A 22868-nucleotide genomic window follows, 5' to 3' on the forward strand; every position below is an offset into this window, starting at 1 on the left:
TCCTGCTGCCAAATCCATCCACACAGGGGATGCAGAGACCCAGCTCCAGCCAAGATAGTCAGGTAGATAGCAGTCAAATGAATGCAGGCAAAAGCTTTTAGCCATCTGATCTTCTCACTGCTCTGCTTAACACTGTTGTGATAAAGTCAAATTCCTTAAAATGGTACCCCTGCCAACACTTCCAGTCTTGTGTCTTGCCACTTTACTTCTTGTTTTCTGGTCACAGTCATATAGATCTAATCATCCATGGTCAAGTGTTCTCTCCCTTTAGGGCACTAGTACCTGCTATCTTCTCTGCCCAGAACTTTCTATTCTTCCTGTTTGCCTGGTTAGCTACCATCCATCCTATTAGTCTCAGATGCCACCTCCTCTGGGAAGCCTTCCCTGAACTCTCCAGGTCTGAGTTAATTACTCTCCCACATGCTCCAATATCACATAAACATCCACACTCACAGCATAATCAGCACTGTATATAATTACTTGTTTGGGGAAAGGGGAAGCAGAATCTATTGCTTCAGCCTCATTTCTACCCATAACCCAACCCCCAGACAGTAAGCTCTTTAAGTGGGGTGACCATTCATCTCAGGATAGTCACAGTTTTGCCTGTTGTCTCAGTGTAATTACTAATTGCACCCCCATTTGTCCTCTTTTGTTTCCCAGATTGGATGATCAATTATTTGGTCATCCTGTCTATACAGACAGGACCCAGATCTATCTTGCTCACTGTCTTGAAACCCCTGGGACTACCATTATTCTCACAAAACCTCCAAAAGCTGAAAAAGTAAAAGCACAATGTATTTCCACTTTAGGATGAAGAGCATGAGATCTTAATGATGGACTATTTGCATATAATTGAATCATAATTCAGTTTATATTATGAAATTCATGCCCTAAAAGAATGAAACGCTGCACTGAATACCAAAAATTTTACTAGTAAGAACAAGGATGAAGTGTCTAGTCACCCTCATTAATATAGCTGGAGACCTCGGGAACCAAACTGAAATATAATGTTTAAGTCAGTTCTTCCAGTCACATTAGCACATCCCTGAAAAGCTCTTATTTAATTTAATTTTTAGCTCCATCACTCCTCTAAGAATAGAAACATAAAATGCTTGGCTCAGTTACACAGTCTTGTCAAAATAACCTAACCTGCAATTATAACATCCTAAGGTGCTTTTAAAAATGTTGCCACGAAAACTTTTTTATTGAAGAATTTCTTATAGCTCTCAAACCACTGCAAATCAAATCAGCCATCTGCATCTTTATAGATGGCACAATGTATATCTTGAGTGTTTTGCTAGTATGCAAACTGTTTGTATAATAAATAACACTGTATGGCAAAAAATTAACGTGCTACATTTATCTAATTATTTTATTTCATTAGCAAACTCTGTATAAAAAAATGTTCTTAATCAGACAGTAAATGAACATTCTCCTCTGATTAATGATTGCCTTGTCACAAATAGAAAATATACAGTTTACATGTTCCCAACCTATGATCTAGATGTAATCCAAATTCCATTTTCAAATAGAGAAACAGTCTTACTGTTGAATTTTAAAATATGGACTCTTCATTCATTCAAATACTTGCTAAAGCCTTAATATATTTGCAGTAATCACTGAACGAGATGTGATGACAGACATAAAAGGACTAAAAATAGTCTCTGCCCTTCAAATAGCTTATAATCTACAAAGTAAGGCATAACATCTGCATTTGTGTTACCCTAATAGTACAAGACATTCCGTATTTTCTTCCATTGAGAGATGTACAATTTTTTCTCGTTTTAAAATTTCTAAAATTGAGGTTGTACCTTAAATCAATATGTTCATTAATATGCTACTATTTCTTTTTCCCCTAAAAAGCTGTTGTGTGTCTTAAATCTGCAAGAAGCATTAGAAGTGGGGGAGCACTATAGTTCAAGTGCCTAAATAAGGAAGGTAGGAGTACACGTACTATTACATTTACTTCTTACAATGATCTAGCATTGTAGGAATTAAATGGGTTCATGTTTCAGAAGAAAAAGCAGAGGCTCAGCAAGCTGAAATGATTGAGATTTAAAAAAACTGGTAATTGGAGAAGCTGAGCCTCAGATCCAGCTATGCTACATCCAGCTGCACCACATCGCCCAGCAAAGGCGAGATGGATGTTGGTTAGAATGGTGGAGAAAGGTTAAATGGAGGAACACTGAAGGATGCAGAGAGAAAGGATAAGGCTTTTCAGATCAAAAGGACAACACGCTGAAAGAGGTGGAGGCTTTCAACTTCGTTTTTTACAAAATTTTATTGTGTAAACAAACGCTGTACCAGCTGGAGAAGCAGGACAGACACGTGTTCAATCTGCCATCTTTAACAGGAAGTCCTTTTGGTGAGCTCCATTTTTACACTCATTTTGCTGATTAGGAAACTGAGGTTTACAGAAATTAACTACCTTCATGAAGGTCACACAACCAGCATGGAAGCTAGGGTGAAAACCTAGGCAGCCTACCTCCAGAACCCACCCTTTTTATCCGGTAAGTTATCCTGCATCTCCAGCTAGTACAAGTTTCTCCTTTTACAAAAGCATCACTGAGAAGCCTCCACATCTTTGAGTGTGTTGTACTTCTCATCTGGAAAGCCTGTGATAAACACGCTAATTCTCTCAGTTAAAATATTTGGTTTTCCATGAAAACACAGGTCTGACCAGGCTGAATAACAAAGAATTTACTTTAACTAACTATTCACTAACCATCTTCTCACTCACTCATTCAACATTTAAGTAGCATTTACCATACGACAGGAATGCATATAAAGGAGTAAGATTAAAATGACTTTGTAAAGCGAAATGTCTGGGTTTTTTTTTAACATGACAAGTGGTAAAAGCTATCACTTCTTAAAGCATAATTTTCTCCTAAAAAAACAAGAGGTAAGGTAGAAGAAAGGACGTGGGCATGAGGTTAAGTTCCTTCAGTTGGGTTGGGTTACACATTAACTGCATCTTAACTGCGAATTATAGGGGCAGGGACCATGTCCCACTCTTCTCTGTGTTAGAAGGAGCTTTGTTCCTAGAAGACTTGCTAATAAGTGAATTGTTCATAAATTGTTCTCGTTTAGGGAGTTCATGGGCTTTCACCACAAATGCAGAAGTCCCAGATACCTCCAAAAACACTTTTCTCTGTCACTGAAAAGGCATTCCAAGTCTCTTACAGAAAACATACATAATCCTGACAACTTCAAGATAGCAAAACTAAAAAGAAATCTAGATTTCATTTTCACTGAACAATTAACATCACTTTAAAACTTTGACAAACAACCTGTGGCTAAGAGTTTTCAATTTTAAGAAATATTACATTGTCCCACTTTATACATGAGGAGGTTCAGGACAAACTACCCCGAAATACAGCACTTGGGCGTACTGAGTATTTCCAGCTGAAGGGATCTGAGAAACAGCAGGCGCAGGAAGGGCTTTCCGACCTTCTCCTGAGGCAGGTGATAAAACTCTCCTGTGAGAGGTACTCTTCACATCCCGGGAGGAAAGGGATCACCCTATCACCAAGAGCTAGGGGGAACCTGAGTGAACAGGCCATGCTGTTCCCCTGGTCTACTGTACTTATTTCATACCACTTTTTATCCTATCACATTTTTCCAAGACTTTCACTTTTCATCAAAACTAGCATAAAAACACTCAGGTTTAACCACTTCTTCATTTCCTTATGAAGACTCCCATGTCAGTAAAACTTACATTAAATAAATTTGTATGCTTTTCTCTTGTTAATGTGTCTTTTATTACAGGGGTCCCAGCTGAGAACTTAGAAGGGTAGAGGAAAAACGTATTTTTCCTCCCCTAGATACAGACTAACAAAGCAAGATGAGACACTTGAAAATACAAAGAGTACTTGAAATACTAAAGTCATAACTTTACAGTGATCAAAGAGAACACAGAATATTGATTTAAACAACAATTTTTAACGTCAATATATTTAATTCCAATAGTTGGTGACAAACCATGTACATACTTAGTTTCTTTCCCTTAGTTTTAACTAATACTACTAAATACCTCTGAGAAATGTTCAAATTTAGGGGAAAATAAAGATAGGAAGGTTGTGCTTTCTGAATCATGATACCAAACACGTTGTGAATATCTGTAAACAACGCAAAAGCATAATGTTACAGGGAACTCTTAAGATATTGTCTTATGAAATTAAGTAAGAAATGTTCTTAATAATTTATACAACCCTGCCATGATTCAGTCAAGTGGAAAATATTAATAATTTTTTTAAAAAATAAACATGAAATTACCAAACTTCAACAAATTTGAAATGAGTCAACGTTATACCAAAAGATGGTGGCAACAACGGAAATGGACTCAGAGACTCTGGATCTGGGTCAATGAATAACAATGACAAGTGTGGACAGAAGTTAAGGATGGCAGAGAAAGAATGACAGAAATAGAAGACTGATAAACCTGCGTATCAAAGCAGGAGCCGCTGAGACCCAACTCATAAGAAGTGAAGTGCATGCGGATTTGAGGAATACTCACCCATTTGAAATATCCATTAACTCCTACTATGTACCACCTAGGAAACAGAGTGAAATAGGACAATGTCCCTATTCTCAAGAGCTTATACGCTAGGGGGAAGAAACAGTGAAGGGGCCAACAGGAAAACACTGGATAATAATGGGTGCTACACTGAGCAAAAGAGAGTCATGTGACAGAGTCAAGAGGCATTTAGTTTGAGTGATCAGAGAAAGCCTCTGAAGAAATGAAGTTAATCTAAAATCTCACTTAGTTATACAAACACCCAAAAACTAAAGAATATTCCAAAGTCAGAGACAAGAAAGTTTTCCACATTATGTTTTGTGATTTGAGACATGTTTTGAATTGCTACATGACTTTTTGGCATGAGTCAGAAGAGGAGGAGGAGAGTGGAGTCTGTTTTCTTGGCTCCGTCAATAGGCTTGGGTGAGCTCAACAAGTGGGAGGACAAATCCCGGAAAGAAGAGTGTGGAGGAGGTCGAGGGGAGAAAAGGCTGTCAAATCCATCATGTTTGATATTTCACAATGACAGAAGCAGAATTCTTCCTTTATCAATCCTAATCTTCCCAATGCACAAAATCTAAGATCACATAATTTTTGTTAAAGGGTATCTTCTAACAAACATATTATTGCCCGTTGGTGACATCCCATACCTATACAGGATATACAGCATACAGTGCTATATACTATTAGTGAAAACAAAACCATCACGTTGATTTCACGAAGAAAGCACACTAAAATCATATCCTATGATTTCACTAATTGTGTGTCACAGAAAAATAGACTTACCTATTTATATGACAAAAATTTTCTTTACATCCCAGGAACTATCTAATGTCTTAGCTGCCTGTTTTTCATCCACATACCACTAAAAAAAATTTGGTCTCTCTGGAGAAATTGTTAGGAATGCCACCTATAGTAATTTACCAAGCAGACAATACGAACCCAACCTCCAGTTTGAGGTAAAAGGTGAAGTAACTTTCCCAAGGTCACCGGGCTAGTAAGCAGCAGAGACAGGACTGGAACCCAGGTAAGTGTGACTAGAGTTCACATCCCTCATCGTACTCTATATTGCCTCCAGAATTAGCAACACAGAACAGCTGGACTCCAGGGATTTTCCAGAAAACAAAATCTCTTTCCCAATTTCTCAATAATTTCTAAGATGTCAGCTATAACATAATTTTCTGCAAAATATTCAGCATAACTATTTCTCTTGCGGACCTTCGAAAATCTAGCCTTGGGTTCCAGAAAGGCATTTTAGCTTGTGGATAAGAGTGCACACACTGTAGTCAAACTGGTTTCCACTCCCAGCCCACCAGCAATATGACCTTGGGCAAGTACTTAACCTCTCTGTGCCTCAGCTTCCTCATTCTGTAAAATGGTGTTAATAACACTACCTACCTCACAGCATAGTTACATAAGAGTTTAATAAGTCAATATAAGTAAAGTACTAAGAACAGTGCTAAGAACATAAAATCTGCAAAACTGTTAGCTGTTGTCATTATTATGCCAGAGTAAAAAAGGCTATAGACTTCAACCCTATCTTACCTCCCCATCTGTACCCCTAAATTACCATCACTCTATATACTGAAGCATAAGGGAAATGAAAGCCTCAGAGAAGGTGATGAGATAATCCTGTAAAGCCACCTGGAAGACAGTGCTCATTACATTCACTACACAGTGCCCTTTGCAATGAGAACCGTAAGAAGGATTTCTTTCTGATCCTAGTATAAGGAAATGAATTGTACTGATGCTCCTAAACGATTGGTTTTGTTTTATTCATTAATGTTTAAATCAAGTAACTAATCAAGCTTCACAGTTTACAATGACTGCCAAAAACATTTAGAATGAAACATGTTCCCGCTCTTGGTAAGTATCTAGAACCTAACGGTACGCATTTTTCTAATATTGCTCATGGTTTATTTTACGGCCATTCCCTTTCTTTTTCCTTTGTCAGCCACTTCTCACTTCAACCTTACTCGTTTTTAATAACCAAGGCATGAAACAACCTGCCTGGAGGAACAGGAACAGAAAAGAAGGAAGACCTAAGAGTGATTATCTCATTAGGATCTACTTCCGGGTCTGTGGGCGCAGGGCTGGAATCTGCTTCTGAGCTAAAGGCCTAGGAAGGGCAAACGCTTAAAATGAAAATCAGAAATTTAGAAGTGGCCCGCTACTACTATGCCCTCATCCATACTTTACTTGGCCCAATGATTAATATCACAAAAGAACTCTCCAGGCCCCAACTCCTCACGGTCCATTCCTCACAAAACACGTATAATAAATCCAAGTTCATCAGCAGTGAAATGACAGATTCTTGATTTAACAATCAACAAGTATTTGCTGAGTGTCCACCACATTTCAGGCATTGTTCTCGGCACTTGGGACACACTGTGAGCAGAACAGACAAAATGCCTGCCCCACTGAGCTTACCTTCTGCATGAGAAGACAGATAAACAAGAAAGATGGCAAATAAGTAAATTACAGGGTGCGCCAGGAAGTGATAAGTACCATGAAAAAAATCAAGCGAGGGAAATGGGATCTAGATGAAGGATTCATGTAAAAAATAATAATTTTTTACCAGAAACTGAAAATTGATACTATATAGAATTTTGAATGGTTACATTAATTAGAATGATAGTTATCAATTTTTTTTAATTTAAAAGATTATTTTTGTCCTAAATAAACTCACATTTTAAATGTCTGAAAGCTTACTAATTCTGTTGCTATTTCTTTGGTAAAGTAACACTTTTCCATAAAAGAAAATAAATCACATCTATCACTTGTAGAAACCCTTATTTCCAAGCCACTTCCGCAAAAACTAGAATCCCAGAAAGTGTCATAAAGCATTCCCTTTCTGGTCTTTCACCCACATGGATAACCGTAGAAACTTCAACTAAGCAGGGAGGACCAGCTCATCAGTTCCAGGGTTTGTCTGATGGGCTCTCAAAAAATACTCATCCTCTCAGCCCCCATATTCTCACTTGTCCCCTCTGTGCAGCAATGCCCAATGCTGAATCTCCTGAGGTGTACACCAAAGGGGCACAGGCTCATGCCAAAATCACTGACAATGGCAGTAAAGCCTGTGAGAGCTCCTAGATGCCACAAAGCCACTTCTCTGAAGGAGTCACTGCCCAAGACTGCCCTTTTCTAAAAGACCAAAATTCTAAGTGCCAGCGCTGCCCAATTCACCAATGCCACTGTGCTCTCAGGATCCATAGGGGTTTCAGTCAAACAATGCTTTTTTTTTTTTTTTTTTTAGGAAGATTAGTCCTGAGCTAACTGCTGCCAATCCTCCTCCTTTTGCTGAGGAAGGCTGGCCCTGAGCTAACACCCATGCTCATCTTCCTCTACTTTACATGTGGGACGCCTACCACAGCATGGCTTGCCAAGCCATGCCATGTCCGCACCCGGGATCTGAACTGGCAAACCTCAGGCCACCAAAGCTGAACATGCGACTTAACCGCTGCAGCACCAGGCCGGCCCCTAAACAATGCTTTTTTATCTTTCCAGCTCTTTGTAAAGAATCCTTCTCTTTTTAGAAATTGGGCTTGAGTCAAGTGGACTTAGGCCAGGGGACAATCTGGGGGCAGACATAGTGTTTTACTTGGAGTCAAACTTTTGCTCTGACACTAGCCTGCTGGGCTGGAACTAAGCTTATAAGCTTCTATTCTCTCTATAAGGTCTGTGATCCCCAGAAGAGCTTGCCGCACAAGTTCTCCAGACATGCCCCAATCTTAGAGTACATCCTGCGATTCTGATCTAAGGGAGTTGGATGTGGGATTTAGCTTCTGGAAAGGAAGCACAGTTACGGGTTACCTGGCCTCATGGTTAGCAATGGAAAGTGCTGGAGTTAGCCCTGCTACGCACCGCCTAAAACCAGCACACAGAGCTGGCACAACAACAACAAATAAAAATGAAGTACCAGAAGCTACAACAAATTTCTCAACGAAATGCTTTCCAAATTAAAATTAAAATATTCAGCGTAGTTCATGATAAGAGATCTACAAATTCAGTACAGAAATACTGGAACTATGTAATTCAGTCTTGCCTCACTTAATGATGGGGGATATGTTCTGAGAAATGTGTCACTAGGTGATTTCATCGTTGTATGATCATAGTATACTCACACAAACCTAGATGGTATAGCCTACCACACACCTAGACTATACGGCACTAATCTTATGTGACCATCATATATGCAGTCCGCTGTTGACCAAAATGTCATTATGGGGCACACAACTGTATAGGGTAGTCATAGCCTATACATGAAAAGAGTTATGAAAGTAGTGTTATATTCTTAGAGTTATAAATTTAAAAGTAAAGATGACCATTCTTGCAATGAAGAAAATTCTATAAATCTATTAAGAGCATTTTTCCCTTCCTGTAACTATTTACTCCTCTGATGACTAATAGATCTAGAAGATTCCACCAAAGAAGACAATATTTCTTATATTTCCCCCAAATATAAGAAATACACAAAGGTATATCCTAGAGTTTTCTGCCACCTCACAGATTTGGAAAGTGTTATGAAATCACAAACATATCTTATGTCTAACCCAACCTCACAAGTTATTAGTTGTATAACTTGGGCAAATCACTTAGCCTTTCTCAGCCAACATTTACTTCTCCATAAGACAGTGGTAAAACTATCTCCTCCACAATACTTTCACTGACACTAAATGAAATGATAAGTTTGAAAGTACTTTCTAAACTATGAGGTACAATATAAGCTTAGGGCACCATCAAACTCATTCTACGACTGTGGCAGATGGGGCATTTCTCTCTTAATAACCTGAGAAATCTAAGAAAACTGATTTGTTCCCCCAAAACAGCATTCCTCCAGATCCTATTACACAGTTCTGTTTTGAAAAGAAGTTAAAAAAGACAACTGGTTAAACTTGAGGAAGTTCATTATCTCTACAGAGCATTTTTAGCCAGAATGTCTAAATAAAACAAGAACGAAAACATTTTATGATCGTCTAGGCTATTCCCCAAATGAATAGCCTTGAATTCTCACACCTTGAATCTATGCTTGCCTCATAGGTAACATTTTCAATTATTTAAGCACCAGCTAGTATTGCTGGTGTCAGCACGATCAGTAATTACTGTCTTAATAATCACAGGCATCCGATTCCAGCTGCTCCCATCTTTGATATAACCCTGAGCAACAGCCTGGAGGACAGGAACTGACAGGGAAAGAATACAGCTGGGGGTCAAATTAATGCTGGTGTTGTACTAGCTTTCGGTGAGCTATGAAAGTCAGAGACACATGCTGAAAAGTGAGACCACCGACTGAGAAAGAATGAATGTCCTGAGAGTTTTGTACAAAATAAAATATTTTCAGAATATGAGAACGGCTTTTGAATCCAGATCTGAAGAAGCTGGCTAAATAAATCATACCTTCAACAACCTTCTTTGGAGTAATTATAAAAAGAATTCATCTGCATACTCCTTCCTCTGCCAGATATGACTTTTCCCTTCTCCAGATGGCTGGGGTGAGTGTCTGTGCATATGGCAAGGAAAAAACAGCAGGAAGCTCAAAGTACTTGACTGTAACAAGAAAAAGTGAAGGCTTATGAAATGTGTACTGCGTAAGAGACCATGGGGGCCATAAAACCAAAGACCAACCAATGAGCGCAAGGCCTCAGAGACTGTTCCCAGCTCTGCTAATGCCTGTCTCCCTGGGCAAGTCAGTTTGCTTCTCTGGGCTTCTGCTTTCTCACGTGGAAAGGAAAGTGCTCCAGCTAAGCTCATTTGGAGAGTTCTTCACACCTCATGTGAAATTATTCCACACTAGGGGTCAGCAGAAATAGATAAAGCAGGCGTCAGCCTGCATGTAGGTGAGAAACCTCCTTGGCAGAATAGTATAAAGTTGTTCTTCTTCTATGAATTATAAGTAAAAATCAGACTATGGCATAGATTCTATTTGAACACCACCAAGAGACCCAGGTCCATAAGAGCCAGTTCTAGAGGAATATGGAATCTGCATCTACCATAAACCAAATACATTTTGACGAAAAAATTAATGGGCCCATCATAGTCTCTTACCCCATGATGGGGGAATGAAAATGTGTGTGTGTGTATATGCAGGGACGACTATGTGAGTGCAAATGTGTGCATGTGCAGGTGTGTGTATAGGTGTGTATATGTGTGTACATGTGTGTATGCGTAGGTAAGCATGCGTGTGTGCGCAAGAATGTGTGTAGAGGGTGGCATACATCAATTCATCTCAGTTCTCTCTTTTCCCTGTTTGCCTCCCCTCCCTCCTCTAAATCTCTGGCACTGAATGCTTAACCAAGGCTTGTGGGCAAGGAAGAGGTGAAATAGATTGCCTACTTATTACTTAGGCTAGCGCAGGAGCATTCTGCATTAGTCAGGATTCTCTGCAGAATGAGGACACCAAAGGATTAGTGATGGTGGTGGACAGGGAAGTCGTGACATCAGAATTACCTGAGGAAAGGCTTTTTCAATTCCTCTATGCTTCCTCCTCTCTCCCTCCCTCTCTGAGATTCGAATATGACCCTGAGAGGATATTCTTAACGTGCACACACACACACGCACACACACACATCACAGCTGCAGCAAGTCACTGCTACTGATTTGCTGAGGTGGAATAAAAGATTAAGGATCTCGCTGCTAATGTTCTTTCCTGCTCCAACACTTTAGGACACAGCTTCTACCACTGATACACTATCTAATTAAGGAAACACATGAGATGACCAGAGAACAAGAGAAGGCAACCCTCCATAGCTAAGCAGAAAACTGAGTAGCAGAGGAGCTGAGGATTTCTAAAGTAAGGAAAATAACTGCATGGTGGGACTAATCAGGAGCAGTTTCATGGAGGAAAGAGGTATGGAGCTAACGTTGGTTCACAGGTCTTGGCCTGAGAGGGAGGTAAAGAAGTGTGTGAGGGATCAGGCATGTGCAGGAGGGCAGAGGCTGGAAAGACAGTAAGGGGAACAGGGTCGGTGCTGGGAGTAGTGCCAGGCCAGCTTGACCAGGATATGTGGGGCTAGCTGACCTTGGGCTACAGAGCAACTGTGGAGGCACCAGTGGCTCTAAAGCAGGAGAACACTGGGATGAAACACGTTGCTGAGGAAGCTCCTTCAGATCCCGGTACCCAGGACAGGTCAGAGCAGAAGCTGCTACCTTGGCATCCCTGAACAGACTTCAAGCACGCAACAGCCCCTGCTGTCATATGCCACTCTTTTTCTGAATCCATATGCATACATGCATTTTGTACAGGAAAGAGGAGCCATATCATTTATTAGATTCTCCAAAAGGTGTGTGACAACCACTTCCCCCATCCAACTTCAAACCCACCCACCCACAACACAGGAGAACTAAGAGTTCAGCAGAAGAAAGTGGTGCAGGTTTTCCTTGGGGGTCCTCTCTCAGTGCAGGTGGGGCAGAGCAGTAAACGGTAAAAGAGAGAAAAAGAGCAGCTATGTGGCACCATCCCAGGGGATCCTTGTGAGGTAGAGAACCCCACAGAGGCTCCAGAGGCGGGGCCGAGAAGGTACTTTCCCAGGCTCCCTTTTTAGGGAGCTGTTGGTAAAAGGCTTTCATGGATTCTACAGAGCTGGAGACAACATCCAGTCTTCACCCAAATTGTTTTACGATTATCACTTCATATCAAACCTCATTTGCATGACAAAATCAGTTTCCCAGAACTATAGTTTCATTTGACTAAAATGTATCCAAGTCACTCAGGAAACTAATTTAAGAAATTAAATCAAATTAAGTATAGCTAGTTCTTAATGGGGATACAAACTGACTTTCAGAGGAAAAAAGAACCATCATATTTCTTAAATCAAATATTGAAATTCACCTGTGACCACTTCCTCAATGAGAGGAATTCTTAAAAGAGAGGAACAATTATTTAGCAGAGGTACTTCTCAAAATCAATATTTTTAAAAACTACCATCAACCCAGGTTGAAAGAAGAAAAACATCTTTTTCACTCTTTTCCACCCAAAGCAATGCTGACTTTGTGGATACTTCAGTTAAATTTAGTTTGTTATAGGAACATGTGAATCATAAAAGCTGTACCTTTAAAAGCATTTTCAGAGAAATATATTTTTTGAAATTTCAGCCTGGTAAGCAAAGCTTTGAAACAGACTTGAAAAATTTGTTCGCAAAAGTACAAAGGAAGAGATGACACCTAAGAAAGACTAATGCACTATCAGTGTTAAATCTACAGTAAATCTTAACGTGTTAATTATCTCAGAGTTACAGAAGGCTGCTTACCCTGAAATATGCTGAATTGTTGACTGTGCATTTCATGTTTCTATTTTTGATTGTGTATTCCACATCATCTATTAAGCTTTCCCTTCTCTGAATTCCAATCATTTGTGCCTGTGTTAGGGATGCTTACATTTAGCCTAGATGACAGTTATAGATGTATTATAGTTGATCTTTCCTCTCTGCTGTTCTGTGAGTGAACTGAGGACATGGAGCATGTCTCGCCTAGCTTCCATTCAAAGTAGCCAATAAAGTCTGCTGAATGAATAAGTAGGCATCATTTAGAGAGCAGGTAAGATCAATCTTACTGCAAACTCTGGTACACAAGAAAACTGAAAGCTCATCTTCCTGTTTTCTATAACTCAAGTTTAATTTCTATTCTACCAGTTGGGAAGCTCTGCCTTCTTGGGGCTGCTCAAGCAGAGTTATGGCATGGTTCTGGGATAAACTCAGCGGCAAAATGATGAGGGCTGGGCTGCTGGGTGCCTCTGATCGCTAAGTCACCATGCAAACCTTACCTTTACTGTCATTAAATCCAACTGTCATTTTCAGTCCTTGACTTATTGGATATTGGCGGCATTCAAAATCCATAAATGCTCCCTCCTTCTTGAATCACACTACTTTCTTGGCTTCTATGCTGCCACCCTCTCCTGTTTTTCCTCCTTCTGCTCCGGCTATACAGTTTTTTTGCTCCTTTGTGCTCCTCTTTCTGTACCTAATCATTAACTGCTGTTCCATGAGATTGAGTTTAATGATCTACTCTATCCCTAGGCAATTGCAACCCCAATCAAAAATTGTACCACAGGCCCAGAGTCTTCTATGATGTCCAAACATACAGTAACCTCCTATTTGACATCTTCATTTAAACATCTTAAAGATAACTCAAATTTAATATTGCCATAACCACACTGGTAATTTTCTTCACTCATTCCGCCCATCCCCCAAACTGTTCCTCTTCTAGAATCTCTTTCTCAATGAATAGTACCAACATATGTCCAGTTGCATGCAATGTCACCACCATGCAGTTGTATGGATTAGTACCACCGCCCATGCAAATGGCACCTCCACCCACTCAGCTGTGTGGAATCGCACCACCACCCACACAGATATAGGAGTCACTAGGTTTCGCTCTCCTTTACTCTCAATGTCCAATCCATCACCAAAACCTGAAAATTTTACCTCTTTGACAGCCCTTAAATACTCTCCTCTCTTTTTCTATCCCCACCTCCCCAGGCCAAGCTACTACCATCATCTCTGATTTGAACCAGAGCAAGGACTCCAGCGCCTTCCTAAACTGATGAGCGCTCTCCTCCAATTAGAAGCCGCTTTTAGCCTTCCAGGTCCTGTCACTCTCTGATTAAAACTCTTCCTCAATGGCTTCCCACTGTTCTTAGGATAAAGACCAGCTTTATAGGCCTAGATGTGTCCCTGCCCTACTCACCTTCCAGCATCATCTACACCCACACTCTCCCTGGGTCCCTGAACCCCAGAGTACCTTGCTGTCACCATGTTTCTTCCCAACCATGTTTCTTCTGCACTGAGCGTCTGCACATGAATTTTTTCTCCTTTATTTGAGGAATTCTCCACTCTCTGGCTGTCACCTCATTAATTTGTCACATCCTTCAGACCCCCAACCCCACTTTCTCAGAGAAGGCTTCCTCACCACCCCCTCAGAGCAGGCCAAAACCCTTTTTACACTTTTCATAACACTATGAACCTCTTCTTGCCAGCATTTATTTCAATTGTAATTTTACCCTTATCTGTGAGATCATTCAATGAAGGTCTATCTCTCCCACTGGAGTGGCAGCTCCAAGATGACAAAGCTATGATCTGTTTTCCCCACCATTGAATCATCAGCACCTGGCACACGGCCTGACAGCTAACAGATGCCCAGTGTCTCTGTGCCAAATAAGCATTTGTGACAGAATAGAATAGTATTGATGAGAAAACTGACAATGCTGTTATAAGCAAAAACACCAATGGCAGCACATTTAAGATGCAACAACAACACAGAATCTTTTATAGCCTTCATCCTGAAATGGAGGGGCTCACACGAGCAGACCAGGTGTGGTCCACAAGTTCACTAGCATTAGAGTCTGAGTAGAGGAAAACACAGGTGGCAGTCAAAATGAGACTGCCTGGATTCTCATACCCCCACACCCGGCGAGAAGTGATAATGGGAAGACAGGCCTGCTCTCCTCAATAAAAGGGGAGCAACCATTAGCTCTCTGGGTTCTCCTACCTCCGCTTAAGAATAATCCTAATAGGAGACAGCAAAAATCTACTGAGTGCCTACTTTGTGCCAGACAAAAAACTTATGTACATTATTATTCTTGATCCACATGATTATACTGTAGAGTAGGTATAACTGTCCCTGGAGTACAAATAAGGATACTTGGGTTCAAAGACAGAACTTTCCTAAGACCAAGCAGCAAATGAAAGAACCAGGATTCAACCCCAGGGCTGCCTGTCTTCAAAGCCATTCCATTGACAAGCTGCTGCTGCTGCTGCACAAGGAAAGAAAGGCAGGCACAAGCAGTCAAAGCCCACTGGCTGCGGAGGAGGTAAGCAGCTGGTGAAGAGTGTAGTTCAAAGGCAGCTTTAATATCACTGGTCATCAAGGAGGGCCAGAGCAGCAGAAGCAGTAACAACAGCATGGAGAAAGTTGGACATGGCAACTGCAGCACATAAGACGTGCACGAGAAGGTTGGATCCCAGAAGAAAAGGTAGGACCCAGCCCTGCCCCAGCACCAACACTGAGAGCCCAGGCCAGGAGCCCCAGGACCCTGTGGCAGGAAACAACAGTGAACCAAACAGAGCTGAGGTCTAGTCCTGATGCTGCGCAGCCTTAGCCAGACATGCGCTTTGTTTCCACTATGGAGATAATCCTATAACTTTCCTTCAGTACACTGATGGCCAGAGAAACCCTTGATCAAAAACAAACAAAAAAACCTTGGGATAAAGCAAATTTGGAAGTGTTGCTGTTTTGAGAACATCCAATGTGGAAAACTATAATACAGATAAATTATTGGATTCCTTTAAATCGCCAGCTCCAAGAGGCTTTAAGAGTTTTTTGTTTGTTTTTTATTAAATTACACCTTTCTTGACAAAGAGGCTTAGGAATCGGATGTACATTAACACAAGAGGCTGTATAGAAATCAGTATCTCCTGAACATATCTATTTACAGAGCCTGGGAAAGGGAGATGGTTCACACCGGGCAGTGTTAGAAGGCTGGGGGCCAAATGCTTTTTGAGACTAATTAAGCCAGGGGTCTTGGAGAGTCACAGGAGGTTTTCAGAAAGAAGAGTGAGATAATGGAAGACATGTTTCTAAAGATATTACTCCGACAGAAGTCCACGGAAAAGAATTGAAGAAAAGAGAAAGTGGCCCCGAGAGATGAGTAAAGAAGCTGCAGTGCTGAGGACCTGAATCGGAAGAGCTGCCACGAGAACAGAAGGAGAGAGGAGGACACGCAAGACGTCGGGGAGGAGAAACTGAGGGGACCTGGTGACGGAATAGTGAGATAACACCCTAGTCATCTGCAAATAAGGTCAGATGCACGCGAATATGGTAACATTTTAATTTTACACAAACACGCTGCTCCACATTTGCTGAGCACTATGCTAAGCACTGGTGGTACAAAGTCAGAGAAGATTAATATTCAAATGTCTGGAAAAGGCAAATTTATTGATACAGATGCAGATGGAGTGGGAGTGGGAATAACTGTATCTGGGCACTAGGGAACTTTTGGGGTGATAGAAACATAAAAGTGGACTGTAGTAATGGCTGCACAATCCTATATATATTTACTAAAAATTCTTGAAACCAAGTAAAGTACAGTGGGTGAACGTTACAGTATATGAATTCTCCCTCAGTGAAGCTGTTCTCAGAAAGTGATAAGAGCTATGGAAAAGGAAACGGAATACAGAGCAAGGTGAATTGAGAGTGCAGTGCTAGGGGTGGTGGGTGGGCTGTGTTTTAAACTGGTGATCACAGTGAGCCTCACTGAGAAGCTGACGTGTGAGCCAAGACCTGCAGGAGGTGAGGGAGTGAGCCTGGGGAGAGCCAGGAGGAGGAGCATTCCAGACAGGGGGAACCAGGAAGTATGAACACAGGTGCCGAAGCAGAGAAGGCGGCCAGTGAGACCAGTGCAGGAGGGGACAGGGAAAGAGCAGAAGAAGGTGAGGACAGGGAATAAGCAGGAGAACAGATGGCGTAGAGAGTCTTGGTTCTCGGGACAGAAGCTATTGCAGTTTTGACCAAAACAGTAACATGACCCAACTCAGGTTTTAAAAGGATCGCTCTGGCTGCTGCATTGAGAAGAGCCTATGAGAGGCAGAGACCAGCTGGGAATCTGTTGCAGTAATTTAAGCAAGAAGTGATACCAAGTGGGTCAATGCAGGCAGCAAAGAAATGGTCAGATTCTGAGTATAGTTTGAAGGTAGAGCCAAAAAAATTTCCTGACTATTTGGATGTGAGATGTGAGAGAAAGAAGCCAAGGATAATTCCAAGGTTTGAGGCCTGAGGAAGTAAAGATGGAGAAGCTCTGGATGAGGCAGGTTTGGAGGAAAAAAAATTAAAAAGCATGTATTGGAAACTTTGCTACTAAGCTATATCATATATGCCAACATCGCTTCACATAATTTTTGTAACTTTCTTTTAAAGGTCAACTTCACTATAGGATAGGTTTCCTTCTAATACATTCATTAATTGAGGTATTTCAGAGAAATGAATTGCCTATGCAAAATGTAGAAATGTTTATTTAAAATCTTGATTCTTTGGCTTCTTTTTATCCTTAGGATTGCTGAAAAGCTTATTTTCTTATAACTTCTTAATTATAGTTCTAACAACATTAGACTTAACTTGCCTAGAAAAGTCCTGCTGTTGGTCCCAGCTAATCAATAAGAAGTTAAAAAGTGCAGTGACAGCAAACGGCAGTCACTCATCCCTGAGTGATTCTCCTCAAAGGGACCAGCTGAGCCGGGAAAAGGCCCAATCACTGGATGTTTGGATATATTAATGAAATCCATCTCCTTTATAAATATCAATGTTAGAGGAAAAGTCATGAAGCACCCCAAAGAAGTGCCCAAATTCAAGGTCAATCTCTCTTGTGAGTTACTTCTCCTTAAGTTAAAGCCACTGTAAAGAGAAGAAGGTAGAAAAGGTTAAATTCCTATCTGGTGATTTAAATAATACCTACTCTCATCTCATGACATAAAACAGATTTTTCTTTCTCACACTTCTAAATTTATATGTGTGTGTTTGGTTCTATCTTATTTATTCTGCACATTTGGCCACTGGACTTCTCTATGTGGTCATTATCATTAATACATGAGTTAGAAGCATACAACAGCCTCAGCAGCTGTGCCCAAGGCCATTTCTTCCTATAATTTGGCACAGATGGCCAAAGAGATGATTTTGGCACAATGGCCAAGTGCTAACCACCTAAGAAGGCTGCAGCCTCAAAACCAACTCATGGTAAATGCGTTTTCACAGTTGTCTCCACCGACCCCCATCCCCATTCCCATCCCCATCCCCATCTCTCTCTCTCCTATCCCTGACATGAAAGGCAGATGAATACATCCTAATTCTAACTTAGCAAAGTTCTACACATAGCATTTCACCTGATTTTCTAGGGGTGAAAAGTTAACTCAATAAAAGTTCTGAAATGGTCATTGTTTAGGTCAAAAGACTTTTTCTTCGACTCAAAAATATTCTTAATTATTAAAAACTTTCCTACAATGGAGAGTAAGCTGGTTTGTACCTAACTCAATATCAGAGAAACCACAATAGTTATAATAATGACTAAATTAACAGGTACAAATAAACTTAGGTATGGTATCTTTTCTTCTTTCATACACTCACATACCTCAAAATGACTTCTCTTAAAGTTATAATTAAGCAACAACCTCATCATGCATAATCCTGATCATTTTCGTAGATAATCTAAAATTTATTTATAATTCCATGAGCTGTCTAATGGTGAGGTTTCTTTTTCTCCTTATCTTTACACCTGTGCTTAACAGCTGCAAATCTCCTCAAAATGCCTGATATTCAAATGTTTTGGTCCTTTAAGATGATGATAGTTAAGGTCATGAAATATTAGGAGAGTCCCCTCAGTCATAAAAGATGCACATAAACACAGTCACACTGTTTCAGCCAGTCTCTAAGGACAAAATATTAAATTGAAAAGCCTATTAAAAATCTGCAAAGCAAATTCTGAACTCTCCCAAAAATAAAGAGCAAACTACAATTCAAACTTGTAGCCTCTCTGCTCCCCAAATCCTGTGGTAAAGATCTATACAAATCTGAAACAGTTCAATGTAAATCAATGACTCGTAAGATTTCATATACCATAGAAACAGCATTCTCTAGTTGGCTTATGTAATATCATGTGACCACCATCAAAGCTCTAATTCCAAAAAATTATAAAACAAAAAGCATCTTAATCTTACACAGAAATGTACATTTTTAAAGCAATCTAACTACTTTGATTTTGGACAACATGAGGACATTTATAAAGATGCTCTCTGCAGCAATCCACCTGAGAAGTTGTACACAAATTTGAGTGAAACTTCTCTTTCAGGCGTGAAGATGATAATAACACATCATGATTTCTATCTAGACAGGGCCCCTGGTTAGTAGAGAATTACCTGCCATGTTTAAATGTTCACTGAGTGTCCAAGGAGCTGTGTGACCTCAGAACTGATTAACTTGCTATTTTTTTGTTGAGTGTGAATGACAAGAAGGCTGAGGCCCAGGTCCAGGTAGCATGGTTGGTCCTTGGGACATAGGAATAAGAAGGAGAGTGTGAGCAGGTCACTGCCCTCGGGACCTGCGGTTCCCTAATTAAACCTATCATCAGAATCACTCAGGGAAGGTTTTTTAATACACAGTGGCTCAGCACCAATGCAGATCCCAAAACAATAAATATAGAGGCTCCAGGAATCTCTGTTTTTAAAGCAACTTACAGGGCATTCTGAGGGTCAGCCTGGTTCTGTAAAACTATGGTAATATATCATTTTCTAAAGCAAGGTTCCAGAATGGCCAATTAAAAGCAATAGCAGAGCATTTTTAATATAAACTGAGCATTTAAAAAATATATTTTATTTTGTTCTCATGATTCTTAATGCTATCCCTATTTATAGAGAAGGAGATTTAAGCACAGAGCTCTGAAATCAAGCCCTAACCCCTTTCCCAGGTTCTCCCAATCCACCTCATTGTGCCCACCCCCAGCCTCACCTTACTCCACAGATACCAGTGAGGGATTTTCAGTTCTGCTCTGTGACCCAAGCAACCACAGAGGTGGGAGCAGCCTTAAGAAAAGGCCTTGTCAACTCTGGCACTGCCCTTGGGAAGCCTGGAAATTGGCCAGGGAGGGAAATGTGGCTGGCTCCTTTGCGATGATCTTCTTTCCCGGCTGAAACACTGGTGGGTCCTGTGCCACATAGAAAGACCCTTTCCTAAAACCCTCAGTACGTTCCCACTCCTGCAGTCAACCATGAGGGTCCAGATAAGAAGAGGAAAAGCACCTAATCCTAAAAAAGTTCTTAAGTCAGTGAGACCTTGACTTCTTAAATATCTTGGTCAACAGGTGGTCCAACCCATTAAGCAGACTCCCTTAACGCTGTGATGCAAGTGGTCTCTTACATCCTTCTTCTGTCTCTTCATCAAAAAAAGGAACCGTATACCAACAGCTGCTGACTGAAGCACTGTAAGTTCACACATGAGCAAAGAAATGACGACAACAAAATTCTGAAGCAATCACAAGATACAGTTTTCCAAAAAGAGGTCAATACAGAGGAAGCAAAAAAACTCAAAGAATACAGTGCCCAAAAAGAAAAATACAGTAATCAAGGCACATATTTAGAGGGTCTGGGAATTTCATGCCCCATTAGGTCCAGGTGACAGTAAAGTATGTCCTCATTTTCAAAGGCAACATGAGGGGCTGATGCTACTACATGGTTAAACCACAAAACTAACTCCTCCTATCCCAATTCCATGCTCATCAAACCCTCAGCCACAAGGAGAGAATGTGATGGCCAAAGAATGCCACCCACATCTGCAAACCTGTTGACAGTTACATACATAGAATATATTAATATTCCATTTCAAAGCAATTAATAATATATGGTGACAATAAATTAACTGCAGACTTCTGGTGAGCAACATTGATAGAGCAACACAAAACCTGGAAATCAAAACTTGACAACTTTGTGAAAGATTACAAGGTCAGCGAAAGGAAATTTATCATAAAACCCTACAGATGACACCAAGATTCCCAAATTAGAATTTCAGTAAAAAGTCAAGTTAAATGCTGTGTAGAAAGGCCTCAGGGCTGTGCATGAGTTTCTCAAATGACATTTGATCAATTAGGAAGCCCGATCTGTAAGTGATATTACATAACTTCAAGAAATGATAAATAGCTTTGAGCCAAAGCTAAAGAAGATAAGCTGTGCCCAAATTAAATCAGATTGTAGGTAATTAACGTTTTCATAGAAGAAAAAACCCAAAACCTACATTCCACTTTTCTTTAAGCTCTGAATTCTCGAAAAACCAATCATCCATATCAGCTCAAGGACATCAGTCTGGGAAAGACTAGTGACTCTACAGCCGAAGGGTTTATTGGACTGTATCTACACTACTGCCTAACACAAAAACAGCATTTGAAAAGAAAGTCGCCTTTCAGAGAATGTAGGAATAGATGAAGAAGCAAGTCAAAGAGAGACTCTATCAAAATAAATCTCTTCATTCAGATATCTACCTCAATTATGTTCCAAAATAATAACCATAGCTGTTATTTGGGAAGTGGTTAAGAACGTGTCCATATTTAAAGTAGGTGCTTTTTTCCCTAGTAATATGATTTTGTAACTTGCTGGTCTATGAAATGGATGCAAATAGAAGATCTGGCACTGATGGCATCTTGGCTACCATATTTTTCATCCTAGAACTCACACCTCACTATAATTAATATCCACTACATACTGAATCTTCTAAAAAGAAATTTACTATATTTTCTTCTGGATTCATAGAGAGTAAAGAAACTGTCAAAGGATATTCCGTCTTTGACAAATGATCACAAATGTAGCATTAGCAATTCCCTAAGCCTTTGTTACTTTTGGTATCTAAGGTTACTCATCAACTACTAAAAATACATCTGAATTATTAAATTGCAACACATTTAACGAAACACTGGAATACATATATACATGCATACATGCATACACATATACCACAGCACATTTAGTACAAGAAATTGTTTCTTCCGTACGAATGTGCTTTGTAATTCATTGTATAATAAAAACGGAACTTAGCTTGGCATATGGATTCCTCAAATTTACTGCTCAGGCTACCTTCCTGTAAATGTTCTTTGTTATCACTACTACAAAAGTTATCAGTGGGGCCAGCCCCGTGGCTGAGTGGTTAAGTTTGTACGCTTAGCTTCGGCAGCCTGGGGTTTCATCGGTTCGGGTCCTGGGTACAGACATGGCACTGCTCATCAGCCCATGCTAAGGTGGCGTCCCACATGCCACAACTAGAAGGACCCACAACTAAAAATATACAACTGTGTACTGGGGGGCTTTGGGGAGAAAAAGGAAAAATAAAATCTTTAAAAAAAAAGTCACCCGAGTGTGGTGGGCTGCTCCCCATTTCTACTGCTGTCTGGGTTATCCCAAGGCCGTGAGCTGGGGAGTGACCTTGAAACCTTGAAAAAAGACACACTGTCCTCATCTGTACTCCTTGGTTGTCAGAGAATCAAACTGCATCAAAAAAAGCAGAAAAATTAGTCTGCCACTTGCGAGGGAAAGAAGTTGCTTGGTGAGGGTGGGGGAGGGGACAGACAGTGTTACAAAGGAAAAAGAAAAAAAGATTTAACTAGAAAGTATTCTCTTTGGGAAGACTTTAATCCTATCTGACTTGAAAGTGAATTTGACGTTTTTTTCTTTGAGCCTGGTGAGCTCTTGACCTTTTCATAAAATTTACATAATTCAGCATGAAGGGAAACCCCTAGCTGTCTAGAAAGATGTAGGCAACTAGAACTTGACCTCACATAAAGACTACGAGGTCTGTACCCAGCAGGTACTTGGTGCTGCTTTTATTAATCCAC

At 40.4% G+C, this 22868-nt stretch overlaps 1 protein-coding gene across 1 annotated transcript in view; it reads right to left on the bottom strand.

Annotated features, from left to right (window-relative positions):
* The window catches only part of KLHL32 (kelch like family member 32), a 190334-nt gene that overhangs the window by 161093 nt on the left and 6373 nt on the right, over positions 1 to 22868 (bottom strand). The window lies entirely within an intron of this gene.

This window comes from Equus quagga, chromosome 11 (genome assembly GCF_021613505.1).
Source record: "Equus quagga isolate Etosha38 chromosome 11, UCLA_HA_Equagga_1.0, whole genome shotgun sequence".
Taxonomy (NCBI): Eukaryota; Metazoa; Chordata; class Mammalia; order Perissodactyla; family Equidae; genus Equus; species Equus quagga.